The sequence below is a fragment of the Macrobrachium rosenbergii genome, chromosome 7, assembly GCF_040412425.1.
Source record: "Macrobrachium rosenbergii isolate ZJJX-2024 chromosome 7, ASM4041242v1, whole genome shotgun sequence".
Taxonomy (NCBI): Eukaryota; Metazoa; Arthropoda; class Malacostraca; order Decapoda; family Palaemonidae; genus Macrobrachium; species Macrobrachium rosenbergii.
The window spans coordinates 26,526,413-26,544,519 of NC_089747.1; the positions used below are offsets into that span (position 1 = coordinate 26,526,413).

Genomic DNA, 18,107 nt, shown 5'->3' on the forward strand with positions numbered 1-18,107 from the left:
AGCACTTGATACCTAGACGACTGTGATGGTCTTAATCATAGTTAAACAGGGCATTCGGCTAGCAATCACATCCCAAATCTGAAGATCTATCCACTCCAGCACCACTATTAAAGTGGAGGAGGCGTGGTGGAAAAACATATAAATGCAGGGGGTATCCCATCCAAGTGCAACACTAAAGCAAACGCTATTTCATATTTCCCATTAATGATTACGCTATCCCCATCACCGCAGACCGTGCCCATCACGGTCAATGAACTGTGCTCAAGCAATTCCCTCATAATCACAGCCGACAATTTCTAAAATACGATTTCAAACTTTTCACTTTCATTAAGACTTTCTGCACTAAAATTCTTCCCTTTTAACTGGGCTTTGACCCATCATCACTCCTCTGGCTCAGTGCTTTTTCAAAACGGGTACATTTTTTTCTCTGTTTTAAATCACTTCTGCAAGGATGCTTGATCTGATATCAACCAATCCAAATACACTAGTTACAAAAAAAATAAAAAAGTTTCTTCCTCATAATATTAGCACCTTTAACACTTGTTTTCTCTTCATTTGTCTCCGTACAACAAACTCTTCAACGAACCCTACACTAATTGTAGTCACCATCCGATACTTTCCAATAATTCATCAAACCTTAGGCCTTCTATCAAACACTTCAAAATATAGTGATAGTAAGCATAAACACTATTTTCTCACTCTTCTTACAATGTTATCGAGAAAGGAACTTCCATCTGCCATTAAAACAGTCGTTTCTTTCAAATTCACCCCAACTTATACAAGAGACATCTACATTGTGCTCACTCTTCATGACAGGAAGTTTTACCCAGTCGACTGCCGAAAGCTTTCTCATATCTTACACAATTTACGAATACCGTTCTTTAATCCTCTAAACTTAGTACAACTATTTTTGTGACCAAGTTCACTCGACCCTTAGCTACTTCTAATATATTTTCTAATAATTAGGTGACTTTCCTTTAAATATGTCTAATACTCTTTACACTGTTTTGCAAATGACTGAATTTATTTTTAATATTTCTATTACAAGTCTTACATACGCGATATAAACATGCAAAATCAATATGGAACGATATTCCTGGTGTAACTATCATCACTGATGCAACGAATTCACATCATCAGTCTCCTCCTTCGTACACTTTTCTGTCTCGCCCTTTCAGGATTCCTAGTTCAGGATTCTGAAGGTGTCATTTCCTCGCCAGTACTCCCAAGTCCAACTTCCCCCATTTTCCCGTCACTCCTCCCCCTGTCTACTAGACCCCATGGATCTCGCAGTCCGCAGCCCAACCACTAACCATCTTACCCTTTTCTACCTCCATACCTAATCTTACGGACATCCAATATTTCTGGTGTCTTGTTTCTTTATTAATCCCGTATTATTATTATTATTATTATTATTATTATTATTATTATTATTATTATTATTATTATTATTGACGATGATAGGTTCCAATGGACTAAGCCACATAAACATCAAGTTTCAAGGCACCCTTCAACAGTCTCAAAAATAAAAATGAAAGGAAAGTGAATTAGACTCTTCACTCACGCAAGACTGGGGAGGGGCCTGGAACATAAGCTATGTCACAGCCTAAGATATGAGAGCACTAGTGTATGGTCACAACCACCTTCCCCACTCTCTTAATCTTTGCAACTACACCCACCTTGATGTTCCCTCAAGCTGCTTCCATCTCAATTCTCATTCTACTTTAAACCAAAAGGTATTCTTGGCTAAGTTAAGTATAACTAGTTTTACCAGACCACTGAGCTGATTATCAGCTCTCCTAGGGCTGACCCAAAGGATTAGACTTATTTTACTTGGCTAAGAACCAATTGGTTATTTAGCAACGGGACCTACAGCTTACTGTGGAATCCGAACCACATTATAGCGAGAAATGAATTTCTATCATCAGAAATAAATTCCTCTAACTCTTCATCAGCGAGTGCTAGCCCACAACTCTACCGACTCTCACAATGAGGAACTGTGTTCTTGGCCACATGAAGGCTATGCAAAAGGTGCGTGTAACTATGTATGCATACACACGCACATGTACCGAGACACCCTAATTGCATAAAGGTTCAATGACAGTGCGACTTCATTTGATAAGTCAATGATTACGATTCAATACAAGACCTATCGCCTACCTCGCTCGCTCGCTCTCTTTCCCTATCTCACGCACACGTTCAAGTATCAGACAAACAAACAAATTAAGGAACACTGAATAATACTGTTTTTCTAGAATGTGAATGAGAATGTGTATTCTTCGTGGAAATGTGTACTTAGTGGAAATATAAAATTTGCTTCTAGTCCAGCAAAAACAATTACACGAGATCTAATCAACACTTTTCATTTATGAAGGCGCTTTGATCCAACTGGCATTTCTATAGGCATTTTCTTAATTCTGCTTCATGGATAATCTTTCAAGACACAGACGATAGCGTTTTTTCCAGTGCAATCACGATAATATAATGTATTTCCAGTGCGATAACAAAAATGGTAATTTTCCAGACGTATTGAGAAAACACAAAAATTAAAGTTTTAAACTATAATAACCACCATAATAATAAGTGAAAAACCGTTCGAGTAACTACAAGTGCGTTTTTCGCTTTCCTTATAACGTTAATTTACGCCACAGGCATGAAACGGAATCACTAAGAACTGGCATACATTTCACGAGCAACATGCGCACGAGGCACGAGTAAGAGAGCCACTGACTACTTACAACTACTATGTCTCCTTCCAACTCTGCCCCAAAGACCAGCAAGAAGGCAGTCAGTTAAGAAGAAGATCCGGGCATCCAAAGATGGGGCACCCAGGGCAACACGTCGCCTCTTACATAACTTGTTTCGCTCTCTTTGTTAAGCATGGCAAAGGAACAGGGAAAGCAGAAGCGAAAATTAAATCAAAGTCCTGCGATCATAAAATGAGACGTGATGACTGAGCAAAGAAAATCCTGCAATCGCCTCCCCAAATGCCCCACACTTGACGCGACGAGAAGGGTGAGCGGCGGGGGAAGGGGGGGAGAAGAAAAAAAGAAAAAAGAGGTGAGGAGGAGGGAGGCAGCGCTACAAACTTCAACCCCAAATGCCTCAAACTACATGATCTGCCTGATAATCTCTTCTGCTCAGTCTCTTTTTATCAACGTGTTTCTTCTATTCTTCCCCTTCTTCTTTCATTCTTTCTCGATACCGACAATCATTTTTGCTCAATTCTGGCCATTTCTGCTGCTGCTAACCCTGCTGCAGATGACAATAATCCCTCTACCACAGTATGTGAAAGAAAAAAATCATAATAGCTATAAAATTCCGAGCATCGCAAATGAAAGCAAATCTCTGAAGACAAGCGAACTTGACCTCATCCACTTTTTCGTAGGATGCAAAAGCCCAGAGGTATCAGACAGCGAACATTTTTCGCAGACTGCAGCGTCGGACGCGGGATCTGGGCATAGGGGCATGATACCGAGGATGGAGGCATTTGGGAACGGAGTAAGAGATGGGGGATAAGCTGATGCCCAACTAATAGTGTGCGGCTGCTGCGTGCATGGCAGATGAGATGGGGGTGGCGGAGCAGCAGGGAGGGATTACTACCCATACCGCAGGGCGAGCATAGCAGGGTTGTCGGAGGAACGTTACCTTATCTAACCTCCTTGCTTATACCGTCCCTCCCCAAATGAACCCCGACCCCATCGACCGAGTCTCATTGGGTGGCGATAGACAGAGTTGCTAGGAGAGAGAGAGAGAGAGAGAGAGAGAGAGAGAGAGAGAGAGAGAGCGAGCGAGAGAGAGGGTAAATCTATTGGTGCAGGTGTCTGAAATATCACAGCAATATTCCATAGGTTTGATGTTTTCCAATCTATACCACGTTTGCATATTTAATGTTTCATTCCGACGACAAGATTATCTTATATGAAATATATTTCAAAAGAAAAGTGATAGAGAGAAAGAAATGTTAAAGACAACAGTCTGTAACAATAAGAAATAAATCTAATGTTAGTGGTATGTACGATAGAAAACAGTAAATCATCAAAAGAAAATTTCGTGATGATTAAATCCTGTTCCGTACTGGATTGGCAGTTACTCAGATATACGTCTCTTTCCAAACAAAATGAAATTTGGCCTTCGGCTTTTGTCAAATTCTTTCATCATCAGAGAACTGAAAAATGAAATGTTTTCCTGCTCCGGTTGGTTGGTCGGGATTAAGCTGGCTTTGTGCCAGCATGGACCCTAACTCTAAGTTTGGTAAGATGTGACTGAAGTGGGCCTCTGGACGCTGGCCAACCTTGAGAAGTGGAATGAACAAAAATACGGTTTTGTGGCTGGCTTCAAGCTTTAACCTAGCTTCGTCTCAGCACACACCTTTGCGCAATGGTGGCCACTAAGTATACTATAGCATTGTGTTCAAGGAGACTAAATGTGGACCTCAGAAATCTTTATCAACCAACAAAGCCAAAAAAAACCAGTATTTATACAAAACTAAGGGATTGGCAGGTATATTAGCCAATAAAAAATCACATTTCGGGATATACTAAGGACAGAAGCCAGAAATTAGGCATCGGAGATTGCAGTTGGTATCGAACAATCCAATGGTGGTGGAACGAAAGCTCGGTGTCCAGTGTGCTTTGGGTGGCTTGGAAATGTTGCAGCATTGGGGCATGAATAATTCTTCTAACTTAAGGTTTATTGTGAGTTTTCCTCCTTCATGCAGAAGGCTTCTAGGAAAAGTGTCCAGGGTTGGAGTCACAACAAAAAAAAAAATTACATATAAATTTATGTATATATAGGTAGATAGACAGAGAGACTGATAGATAGACAGATACATAATTTGGAAGTCAATCACAGTCTCAGTAATATATATATACACACATTCTGACTGGTTTCGTCACTATTTTTAAGACACACTCAGAAGGTCTGACATAAATGATGTAAAAATTAACATTATTTATGACAAGGTGACAGTATGATGGACCGCACACAATGAAAAATATTCCTACCCGACTAGACAAATGAGGAGCCGTCATAAGCGCAAACTTTATACATTCGTAAGTTGATTTTCATATTCTGTCGAACGTACTGTTAGAATATAACAGCTTTTTAGTATTTGCCCTATTGATAGCATTATTTTTATCGCTAATATGAACGAAAATTACAATAGTCTGTCTATGCATATCTTATTGTTTGTGATGTTTTATTCTTATTTTAAATTAATTTTCAGTATATAAAAATAGCCACAGAACTTAAAATGGATTTAATATCCGTAACCTTTAGCACTGTCGGAAGATTTCTTCATAAGCTTTTATTGTGATGACATTAGTGTTCTTAAAAGAGCTCCACTACCTCTAAAATTCTACAATGATGGAGAAAGAAATATAATCAAATAGAGTTCCACAAAAGAAAACCTTTGTAAGAATATAATCAGCAGCTTAGGATTTATTTTCATCCACTTATTTCAAGGGTACCATGTAAAAAGGTATAGGTTTTCAGTCAGGCATTCTGCCTGCGCTTAACAGCAAAGGTAGGAGCCCATCTGCACCGACAAATAAGATCTGCTAATGGAGCGCTAACCTTGGTCACAAATCAATTACGAGTCCTCCTTTAATCTCTCTGGGAGGGATATTTTTTTACCTTCTGTATTTCCGTTTTCACTGCCACCCTAACATACTTATTGCAAGTTTCTGCCGCTTGTGATAATCGTCTTGAATGTGTCTCAAAAATTTTAGGTAAACCGGTTAGGATTTAAACTTTGCTTTTCATTTTTTCCAGTAATACAGCTGCTGCATCAGGTATATATACACACATACACGTGTATGCATATACATATAAATTTAAATATAAATACACAATTATAAACACACATGTGTATATATATATATATATATATATATATATATATATATATATATATATATATATATATATATATATATATATATATATATTATAATTTATGCATATATAATTATATATGAAAAATATATATAAATATATATAATATACATTTATACATATATATAATTATATGTAAAAAAATATATATATATATATTACATATATATTATATATACTATATACATATATATATTATAATATATATACATAATATACAGTATATATATAATATATATATGTAGGAAATGTTTATGCATATGTGGATATGCATGTATGTACGTATGTAGATACAAACAAGAGATGATAATGATAATAGTTATGAGAGGCAGAGTTTCTTGATGATGCTTTAGAGTTGTAACCTTTCCTTGACAGACCTACTTCCGAGGCTAATGGGAGGCATGTCTTATTCCTTTTACAACTCAGTTGTAAAGTAATGGAAATACTTGTGCACAAATCATATAAAGTAGCCCTGTTCAACCATTAGTAGCTTATTCTGACAGTGTCCCATCACTGTTTCCTTAACCCCTAAGTGATTAAGGCCATCACCTTAGATGTCACGAATCAGGAGATTAGAAATTCTTAGCATTACCTTTGAAGTCTTCCCTCTAAGGCTTTGCCCCTTCAGCCTTTTTTGCATGTAAGTTCCATGTAGAATTTCCCAAACCATTCTCAAGGCCTGCTTCAGTAGTGATCTGGCTCACATTCTAAGTGAAAAAATTACACGTGTAACCATAACTGATGTTTTGAACTCCCAGTTCAAGTAGGCTGCATGGATCCTTGGAAAGCATGTGCAGTTTCAGAAGTATCTGGCAAGTGTTTGGTAGTGATGGTTCTCAGGGAAGGATCCTTTGTACCTTTTCTTATGCTTTTACCCCTATCAACTTCCTGATACCCTTCTCTCCACACTCTTCACACAGTCTCAAGAAGTTTATTCATATTACTCCCTTTTTGGTGAGTCATTCAGTTTGGTCCTGGCCGCCTTTCAGAAGGGCAAAGGATGATTTCTGTCGACATGTTGGACACGTACTTCCACATCCTGTTATACCTTCAGTCGGACAAAAGTATTCTCCTGTGTGTTGGAGTTTTTAGCAGGATGGCTTCATCTGCTTGGTATCAGAGTAGTACTCTCATTTTTGGACGACTGGTTTGCTCTCACAAATTTGTCTCTGACGACTTGAGGGTGAAGAATTATGCTTTATATCTAACTGCAGAGCTAGGGCTTTTGTTCAATGTTTTCACTAATCTATGCTCTTCTAATTTAGTCAACTGTTTATCTGGGGATGAAGATTAACTCTCTCTTGTTTGGGGGTTTTTCTGACAGAGAGATGGATAAACAATTTTCTACCATTTTGAGAACTTTAATGGGTTGGCCTGTAGACCTCAAGAACCTTTACACTGTCCTTAGACGTCTCGGAGGCAGATTGGGGGGCCAGTCTGAGACACATTTGATGTCAGGGAGTTAGAAGGCAAATAACCTACAGCTTTTGGCAGTTTGGTCAAAGACAATACGATCACAGTCTCTTACAATTCAACCTCTTGATTCTTACATAAGGTGACAAAGAGACACAGATCAAGAGATTTGTTCATGCCTGCAAAAAACTTCCTTCTCCTTTGGACAGAGCCCAGCAACATCATTCCTTTACCTCGTTTTGTCCTAGGGAAAAACATTGTTATCAAAGACCAACTCACATAGTCAGATAGCCTCCTCGTCCTCAGGTTTGCCAGTTGTGGAACCTCTGGGGAGACCCAACCACCAATCTGGTCACAACTTCCCAAAACACTACTTTCCCAGTTTACTGCCCTCCACACCGGGACCCTCAGGCATGGGCAGTTGATGCTTTTCTTCAGAATGGTCAAATCTAGGCCTTTATGCTTTTCCTATATTTGCTGTTTTGAGGAAATGCTCAACAAGCAGAACACAAGGATGATTTTGACAGCTCGTTGGTGGTCCCAAAGGGAATGGTTCCCCTAACTTCCTTTCATTGTGGTAGATGTTCCTCATTCTCTTCCATTCAAGAAAGATCTTCAGACAGTCTTATTTGAGAAGATTCCATCCAACCTCCATGTGATTCATCTGACCGCATGGGGACTGTCATTGTCTGTTACAAGCTAAGGGCATTTCTAGAATGGCCAAGGAAGAAGTCCTTAAGTCTACAAAGCCCTCCACTATTCGACTTGTGTATCAATAACAGTGGTCAGTTTACTGATCTTAATGCTTGTCCAGAGTGATATCCAGCACCCATTCACTAGATAGCCTGATTTAAGTTCTGCCATTATCTCAGGTATGCAAAGAAGTTTTCTGCCACAGCAATCAAAAGATACCACTTTAAATTGCATTCACTTCTACATCATGCTGACAGAAATATCGCTCATGATTTAAAGTTTGAAGAGGTTTTCTATCTTTTGTGCTGGAAATTTCAGTCTTCCTATCATGGTTTACGATGAAATTTAGAAGTAGTCCCTCTGATTTTAACATAACCTCAGTTTGAGCCTTTTGATGAGGCAACACTTAAGACCTTTGAAGACACCTTTCTTTTAGCTCTTGCTGCTTTCTTGTGAGTAGGCTTTGTTCTAGTGGCAATTCTCTCTTTTCTTTCACTACTTAGAATAAAAGATATAGAAGTGAAAGCCCTTCCCAGATTTGACAGTGCTTAATTTAAATGCTTTGGTAGGCAATGAAGAAGTAGCTGTCTTATGTCCAGTTAGAACTCTTGTGGGTTTACCTTGACAGATAGAAACCTTCAAGAGGAGCCGTTAAGTATGTACCTGTGGTGTTAAGAGACCAAACACTCCAATGTCCAAAAATGCTTAAGTCAATGCACACAAAGTTGATTCCTGGGCTTTTACCATTTTTTAAAATAATCCTCACGGCTTCTGTACCGTAAGCACATCTTTATTTCCTTTAAAACCTTTCTCTAGAGAAGGTTGTCATGCAGCTCAGGGGAGATTTAACTGTTGTTGACTCATATTATTTGCAAAATGTTCAAATTTAGCATAAGGTGTTAGTCCTATCATTGAGGCAGGGGACAGTTTCTCCTGAACCAAATATGATAGTAACCTTACTTTCTATGTTATTGTTAGTTGTTAGGAAATCCCGTTACTGAATTCTAGGAGTATGATGATTACACACTGGTGTATAGCAGCACACCTTCATATACGAAGGTGGTGGCAGTCTTCAGTTTTGGACTGTCAGTTACGGGCTTTCGACTCAGGCACAGGGATCACCAGTGCTCTATGAGATGGAGGCACGGGAGTCACTAGTACTCTACGAGATGGAGTCCTTTTTTCCTTGTAAGGATCCTCTGACAAGTCTTGCCACAAGGGCTTTGTGGTTCCAACATCCGGCAACAGTACTTGCCAGTAAGGATCATACAACAGGCAGGAATGGTGAGAAGCTTTTTTTCCCCCCTCATTAAAAAGCTTTCAGTTTGCTTGGCTGAACATTGTTTCTCTGGCTGCACTAACCAACCATCCTCATTCAATGCAGTAGTGAGGTAACTTTAACAGTAGGTAAGATTCATTCCAAATAATTAAAATTTTCATGATAAAATCAATTATTTGGATACTTACCTACTGTTAAAAGTTTACCAAAAGAATCTCTTACCTACTGACTAAGAACAAAAATCTCCCATACTACATGTACCCTTTACTCTCTGCATTAAAGAAACAAATTTAGGTACACTTCATAACATATGCTGTAAGTAAAACTCAACAAGTGTTTAATATAACCCCTTTAACCTGCCATTAACCATAGACCATTTACCATGCCCACTAACAGTATCTGTCTTAACTTCATATTATTATTATTTCATCTGAAACTCCTTAAATGTGAAACTTTCACAATGCCTAATTGCTAAACTAATGGCTAGCACTAAAAGCTGTTCTGTATTGTATACCACTGCAGCAAGAGACTGGCAAGAGCTTATCAGATATGTATGCTAACTGCTGAAACGAAGTCATCCACTCTATCACAGTTAAATCTTGCTGCAAATATGTAAAATGCATTTCTCTGATTCTAACAATAGATGACCATGGAACCAATAGCAGGTAATGTTAAACAACATTTTCTTAAACCAACAGCAGGTAATGTTAAAACATTTTTTTAAAGCAAAAAACAAATACACACACAATTTACAAACTAATTAAAGGATAACATTTGCTGTCTCATAGCTTTTTGTTAAGACAAAGACACTTTACATTTCTGACTTGAATTTTTTGTCATATCATTTAGCACAGCTGTATACCCTAATTTACATTCCGTCTATATGTCTTCATACATATCAGATATTACTGTTTTGTTTTTCCCACATAGTGCGTCACTATCACTTAACAGTTTCTAAACATTCACTGTACAATACACTTAAAATATATTAGTGCAGCAGATTGCTGTAAAAATCGTTCAGATAGTGAAACAAGCATGAAATTTGGCACAAACATTCCCAAGACTACGCTCTCTTAGAAAAGGCTTTCCACCTGAAAAAATCAAGATGGCGGCTATTTTTTAAAATGGCCGCCATCTATGTTGAGATTCACTGGTTTGGGAGCATCTATTGGATGGAATATGCCAGTTTTTTTTTAAACCTCGACTTTTAGGTTATAAAATGTTCCATACCACACATTTTATTGAAAACCTTACTAAATGAATTGTAACCAAGATGGCGTTACAAAATGGTTGCCATAAAAGTTTTTTTCTATCCACAGCGCTAGCAGAACATAGAGACCAACTGTTTTTATTTAATGGTATATTCATGTGATCAGACAGTTTAACTAATATGCTATTTTCAACTGAAATAGTAATGGTATGGTCACATACAACATTGTGTCTAAGACTGTAACCATAAAAGAAAAGAAGAAATACGGACTAAATCTGGCATTCACCAATCTATGTATAGGTCTCTCAACCTACACCTTTGAAAAATTCGAGGATAAGAAGGTAGGCATAGCATGACACGTTGGATGCTCAAGCTAGATTATCTACTGAAGAGAGGGCAATATTTATCTAGACTTCACATTTGCAAGTGCACAGAGCTGTGCAGGAAGACCCAGCTTGAGCACTTGCACCTTTCCTGACAGCCTGCTTTGCATCCACATTTGGTAAAAATTGGCAACTCTTCAAATTCTAAATGCGAGTTGGTTGTCCAGAGGACTTGCCATGCTTCACCAGACTTTTGCCATCCCCACTCAGCCGGGTTCTCTGGCTGTGGCTGACACTGGGTGGCCTGCCCCCACACACAACCAGCCTGATACAAAATACGCTTGGTGTGTTGGAGGAATACTCCCCTGGTTGGTGGAATGGCCTCATATGCCCTTTGTTTTCTGGCAAACATATCAAGTCTAGCCTCATCCACAGTGCCAGCAGTGCTGGATCTTTCATACATAAGTATGACAAACCTCTCCAGGACCTTCAGGTCACTCTCTTCCACTCTGAGAGGGTAGTGACTCAGTTTGGAGAACACAGTGGAGGCCTCTGGAAAGATGTTCCATGTCTGCCAGGCGGTCTTCTTGCCCTTGCTCCGAAGGCTGACACTGTATCACAGCCTGTGAGCATGGAAGAAAAAGCATGCCATTCACCTTCTCCTGGCCCAGAGAGTTGCACAAAAAGTCATGCACAGCAATCCAGCGCAGGCTCTGGCCTTGGCCAAATGCCACCCATGTAATTCTCTAGCCCCAGATTGTGGAGAGTGGAGAAAGCACTGACTGCAACGACAAGAACATCTGTGTCATTTGCTTTAACCGTGATGGTCTTGGCTCCATGTTCTGTGGCATATTTGGCATGGAGAAAGATAGGTGTCAGCTTCCTCATGAGAGCACTTTTCCAGTCCCTGAAAGACTAGCCTCATGAGTGCTGAGGACAGAGACCCTTTACAAACAATGACAACATTTGTGGCAGACATCTGGGCAACTTTGTCTGCCAGGAACTGGAACAACTCTGTCTTGTTGGCATCGTGTCTTAGGAAATTGCGCCAGTTGGATGGAATTGTGTTCTTGTCTGTCACCTTGCGCCTTCCTCCTTGACCACGTTGGAGCCTGGTCTCAGCTTTGAGGCTGGATGTATTGTATACATCAAATACAAGATGTGATGATGTGTACTTGCTGCTATAGGATTGTATCACAGGCAAGAAGTCCAAAGTGCATAGCCCTCAAAGGTCTTTCCTTTCTTTGGTGGCAAGGCATGGACCAAAGCTGATCCATCTACAATGAGGACATCAGTCTTTGGTTCTTTGTCTTCTAGTGTAACATGACTCTCCAGGACCGAGGTCAGCTGAGACTTCTGACATGTGTACAGCCTACCACCCTCACTAAGGGAAGCTGGGAATGTTTGATTCGTGCTGGAAGAATTCCTGCAGATCACATTCACGGCTCTGACAGGATATAAATAGCTTTGAGAAAAGCTGGCAATCCTCCTTCAGAAGTTTCTGCTTTGACTGTTCTACAGGAGCAGCTTCTTGCCTGAAGAAGTCAGTTCTGTTCTTCTTTATCGGCTCATAGAAGGAGACTGCATTGTTTGCCAAAGAGTCTGAAAACTTCTGAAATTTAGTCGGCCTCTGTCAAGGTGTGTCTGTAGAAGTTCTGCTGAGCTGGGGTGGGCAATGTCTTTGTTGTCAATGGAATACAGATCCTGGCTCTCTTCCTGAAAAGGACTTCCCAAGTGTTGCAAAGCCAATGACAGCTTGCTGACTCTCTCAGAAATGTCTTCTGCGCATGAGGTGTTTGTTCATGGTGTGTTGTCTGCTCATTAGACTCCTTACTTTGAACCTCTGTTTCGTATGCAGACACCAAGCGGATGATCTCTGGGCCAGCCACCATCCATCTTCTGAGTGCTGGCGGATCTTCAGTCAGCCCAATGGCTCGCCATCAGCCTTTATAAAGGCATTGGTCTGCTCATGAGCTTGGTCAAGAGCCATTGCTGAGAACTGGCGACTGGTCTTGTGCACAACAAAGTTGCCAGCCTTGAACTCCTTGTGCAAATCTGGGTGTGAACTCTCTAGGGTAAGCATGTCCCTGAGGTGAATAGGCAGCCAACGAGCATAGTTTGTATTATTGTTGGAAAAGAAGTAGGGTATCAGCTCATGCAATGCCTGGCAGTAGAGGACAAAATTGGCCTCACGGAAGGACCTGATCAGTTGGAATATCACAAGTTCCATAGACAACACCATGTGCCAGAAGTGGAACTGTGGACTCTGCTGTCTTCGAAGGTCACACCACTCCTCAAACTCTAATGCCTGCTCATTGTTGTTTGCTTTCTCAGCACAGTAGTCAGTGTATGCTGTCCTCAGGAGTTTGTACAAACTAGAGGCTGTAACCTGGTGCATCTGCCGTGTCCTGGTTACACTTGCAGCTGACAGGAAGGATTCTGCAGTTCCAGATGAAGCAACTCCTGCCTCCACCAGAGCTCCTGTCCAACCACTGCCATGAAGAAGAGTACCAAGAGATGTCATTGCTGCCATCTCAATGTGCAGACCACCAAACATTACCAGATACTTGTCTTCGCCATACTGATCAGGCCACTGCCACTGCACCTGCTTTGCTACGGCATAGATTGGCTGATCAGCTGTGATTATGGGTATCTGGCCAGGGTTCAGAAAATCAGTGACATCCTGCACTTTCTGCATCACGTGTTTGATCGTAGCAACAGAATGAGCCTGATCACGCAGGAGAGGAAGCAATGAAGTTATGGTTACTTCAACTACTAGTCTAAGACTACAGGATTAGTAAAGCTGGATTAGCTGGCACTGAACCCCATGCTGAGTTACACAGCAGTGATGTCACCAGTGTGCCCTGGTTGTGTGCAGACATACACTCTTTTACATTTATTAATTTACCTTCAAAATTTATGAGTTATTCGAAAGAGATGGCCTCATTAGGATCTAAAACCACAGAAACCAAGATCCATGCTTAAAACGATAATTGTTGAACGGGCATTATTTCTCATTATAATTATTGTTTCTACCTTTTCTTGGCAGCCATATAGCCCCCATATTTAAAGGTAAACTGTGCTGGGAAGCTACAAAAACATAATATTCACAAGAAATAGTATGGAAGAGTTTTACCATATTGCTAGAAGCAAATACATGCCATTCTAGTGAAAAATTAGCCAAAATCTGTCGATGAGCCGCCATCTTGGAATTTGGCCGCCATATTAAATTTTTGCACTGGCCAGCGCCCTTTTCTGATAGAGGGAACTTTAAAGAGCACTTGTGCAAAATTTCATGCTTGTTTCACTATCTGAACGATTCTTATGAAATATGCAATTATCTGCTGCACTATATAGCAATATTGTTTTTATAAGAATAAAAACAGTTTAGTCATTAAACTCTCATCCAAAGTCAATAATCTACATCCACTTTTACTGTTTCATACACTGTACTAAAGCTGCAGTCCTTTAATCAGATATCAATAATTTAAGATGGGATGCTTCAGTTAGAAAATATCCTTATTTTATTAGGAATTAATGGAAAAAAATGCAAAATAAGCCAGTGTTACTCTGGTGAAAAAATAGAATGCAAGGCCATAGAAGCATAGTATTACGATGTTAAGCAATGCCAAACCTTTAAAATATAAAGATCAGTCATGACTCAAGATACCAATGTAGAGAAATTCAAGAGAATGACAAGGGCAATGAAATGAGCCTTGCATCCGGTATTAGTGGATATTTCAAAAGCCAAGTTAAATGACAGACAGTTGTAGAGTTAGTCCTTACTGAAAATACGAAAAACTGCAAGATATACCTTAATATCTTCTCAAGTGAAAGTCAGCACAAAATTTTCCTACCAACCCTAACCTAGAAGACGATAGATTCTTGGATGCTGAATCTGTAATACGATGTTTTCTCAAGTCTGGAGGGAATACAAAAACACAAAAAAATTGAAAATTAAGATAAAAAAATAACTAATGAGGTAAATAAACATAAAGCTCCTAAAGAACACCACAAAGACTATATCACTAAATCTACTAGACACTACTACTGATGCAAGTTCCTCCAATAAATCTTAATATGAATTAAAGAAAAAATTAGCTACATAAATTTCAAAGCAACGATAACAAAATGAAAAAACTTTACTAGAAAGCTCCAAGTATACATTATTGAGCAAATAAACCACAAAATAAAAATTTTCATAAAATTATTTATCTGGATACTTACCTACTGTTAAAGGCAGCTTATACCTTCGTGCCATTAGGCGTGATCAACATTCAAAATAAAACAAAATAACGCTTGGCTAACCCGCTAGGACTGTCTCTGTAATCACCTGTTTCCCACCAGGTGGTGATAGTATGTTTAAGTTCTTGTCAGAATTCTTCATGATCACCCAGTAAGATGAGGGGAGGCTGGGTGGGTTTCCACTTTAACAGTAGATGTATCCAAATAATTAATTTTTATCATGAAAATTTTCATCATTTGGAATGAATCTTACCTACTGTTAAAGTTACCTGACTACCACTTTCAATGAGGATGGTGGGTTAGTGCAGCCAGAGAAACAATGTTCAGTCAAGTGAACTAAAAGCTTTTTAATGAGGGGGAAAAAAGCTTCTCAGCATTCCTGCCTGGTGCGTGATCCTTACTGTCCCCGGACGTTGGAACCACAACAGGGTGTAAGGGCCTTTTAGCGAGAGGATCCTGAGCTGCGAGACAATCTTCTCCAGTAAAAGGTTTTAAAGGAAATAAAGGCATGCTTAGCCATGAGAATTATTTTCAAAAATGTAAAAGCTCAGGAATCAACTCTCTGTGCATTGACTTTAGCATTCTTGGACATAGGAGTGTTTGGTCTCCTAACACCACAGATATATACCCAACTCCACCTCTTAAAGGTTTATGTCTGTCAAGGTAAACCATTAAGAGTTCTAACTGGACATAAAACAGCTACTTCTTTATTGCCTACCAAAGCAGTTAAATTAAGCACTGTCACAGATCGGGGAAGGGCTTTCACTTCTGCATCTTTTCTCTAAGCAATGAAAGAAAACAGATAGGTTGCCACTAGGACAAAGCCCACATACAAGAAAGGGCTTGAAGCTCATTAATATAAACCTTTAAGCCCACATACAAGAAAGGGCTTGAGGCTCATTAATATGAACCTTTAAGAGTTCAAACTGGACATCATACAGCCACTTCAGCATTGCCTACCAAAGCAGTTAAATCAGGCACTGTAACAAATCTAAGAAGAGCTTTCACTTCTATATCTTTTCTCTAAGCAATGAAAGAAAAGAGAGGTTGCCACTACAACAAACCCACATACAAGAAAGGGCTTGAAGCTCACTAACACACCTGTCACAGCAAGAGCTAAAAGAAAGACAAAAGGCTCAAACTGAGGTTATGTTAAAATCTGGAGGACTACAGTACTCAGCACAAAGTCGGCAGTATTCCCACACATTATGACGGTAACCCTATCCTTCAGGGCCTTGAACCTGGAGGCTTTGGCTTTGTCCTTCATGAGGTATGTCCAGGAAGGCATCTTCTTCCAGAACAGGCCAGTCTCACCCATACTGAACACCTGTTCTGGATGATAGCCCTTGTCCCTGATGATTTTCTTGAAGGTCTCTGGATATTTTGTGGCCACTTCTGTGTCTGCTGATGCTGATGCGGTTCCAACTCACCTCTGGAAATGGTGGAACCAACCTTTGCTGACCTGAAAACCTTGAGGAGCTGATGATGGTCCTGCTTGTGGCTCTTCCCCTTCTTCTTCTTCGAAGCCTGAAAAGTCTGCCTCCCATACGTTGTCACCTTCCATAACAGTCAAAAATTGTTGGTAAAGTTGCCGTGCCTTCTAGCAAATGATGTTGGTGTAGCAGGGGATGTTCTTATGGCAGTCCTTTATCCAATACGCTAATGCATATTCCATCTTAACGATTGTCTTGTCACACACTGCAGAAACTGTTTTTGCACTACCAAAGAAGGTAACACCCGCAGCCTTTCTTATCTCAGACTCTCTCTTCTTGATGTATTCTCATTCACGCCAAGACAGCGGGCTACAGCTGCGCAACTCTTGCCTTCTTTTAACATATCCAGAAGTTTTAACTTCTCGAGTTTCATGACCTTCTTCTGGCACTTAAGCTGTTTGCCAGAAGCCTTAGAAGGAGCATGGTGTTTAGGGGGGCATCCTAGGGTATGATTAAGAGACATACACAAAGATTATAAATGAAACACAAAGATACGTAAAGTACACAGATATGCGACACACTCAATCAGCAGAGGTTATACGCTGTGAACTGTCAGAGGTGCAGGCTGGAGCAGCACATCGCGATACAAAGTCTTGGTGGGTACAGCCAATGAGCGCCAAGGGTACAGCCAATGAGAGCCAAGGAAAATGAATGGTGCTCCTGGATTGGCTGCTTTGCAAATGACAGCCAATAGCATGTCGAGTAGCATTGTGCCTGGCTATACAGTAGCAGCATTCATCCCAAGATGCATTATCCTTCGCTAGAGCTTTGCATTTTGTTTGGCTTGGGTAGAACATTTTTTAAGAAAAAATACATATATTTTATTGTTACTGTATTTTGCTGTTTTTACATTAGTATATTGTAAAGTTCTGTAATATCTGAAAAATAGTAAATCTTTTTTTATCATAAAAATTGTATTTAGTCACAAAAATATAACTGAAAATAAAACGACTGACAGGTTCCGAAGATGTAAACATAGTCCCGTCATTCTAAAAACTACCTACACATTTTAGATATGCTCTACTATCATCCTAAAATGCTGTAATATAATTTCAAAATCATCTTACAACATAACAAAATATCAATACTGTGTATGTACAGTATGTGCAGAACATCAACATTTTTATGTGCACTACCCTGTATGTACATATGTACTGTATATGATGCGCAAACGACCCAGCATCTCAGTTCACTGCATATGCCTCGAGGGTGCATGTGTTGTGTACATACATATCGGTGCGGGCTTTGTGTATTTTTTGAACCATACCCTAAGATGCTTCCTAAACACCCTGCTTCTTCTATGGCATCTGGACAAGAGCTTAAGCACCAGAGGAAGATCATGAATGATCAGGGGGAGGTAGGCATGCTTATAATGTTAAGAGAGGGCAAAAATCACAGAGAAGTAGCAGCCCTTTATGGCATGCCAGAAAGTGCTGTCTCCTTATTTGAGAAGGAGTACAAGGATGGTAGAATCATTGTGATGGGCCGTGGTGGAGAAGAATTCACCTCTCTCATTCAAGTACTCTATCCCGCCGACATAGAGTCAAGGAGCT

The 18,107-nt window shown here is 39.8% G+C and overlaps 1 protein-coding gene across 6 annotated transcripts in view; it reads right to left on the reverse strand.

The window, feature by feature from the left end:
* Syx6 (Syntaxin 6) overlaps nt 1-18,107 on the reverse strand; it is a 183,553-nt gene that overhangs the window by 128,932 nt on the left and 36,514 nt on the right. For 2 of the 6 annotated variants that reach the window (XM_067106863.1, XM_067106859.1), the window contains exon 1: nt 2,684-2,728. The exons of 2 other annotated variants lie outside the window; for them this stretch is intronic. The gene's annotated coding sequence lies outside the window, so the exon portion shown is untranslated. Of the gene's footprint in view, nt 1-2,572; nt 2,729-18,107 lie in introns of those variants that run through there. 2 more of the 6 variants (XM_067106860.1, XM_067106861.1) reach the window with 2 other exon arrangements.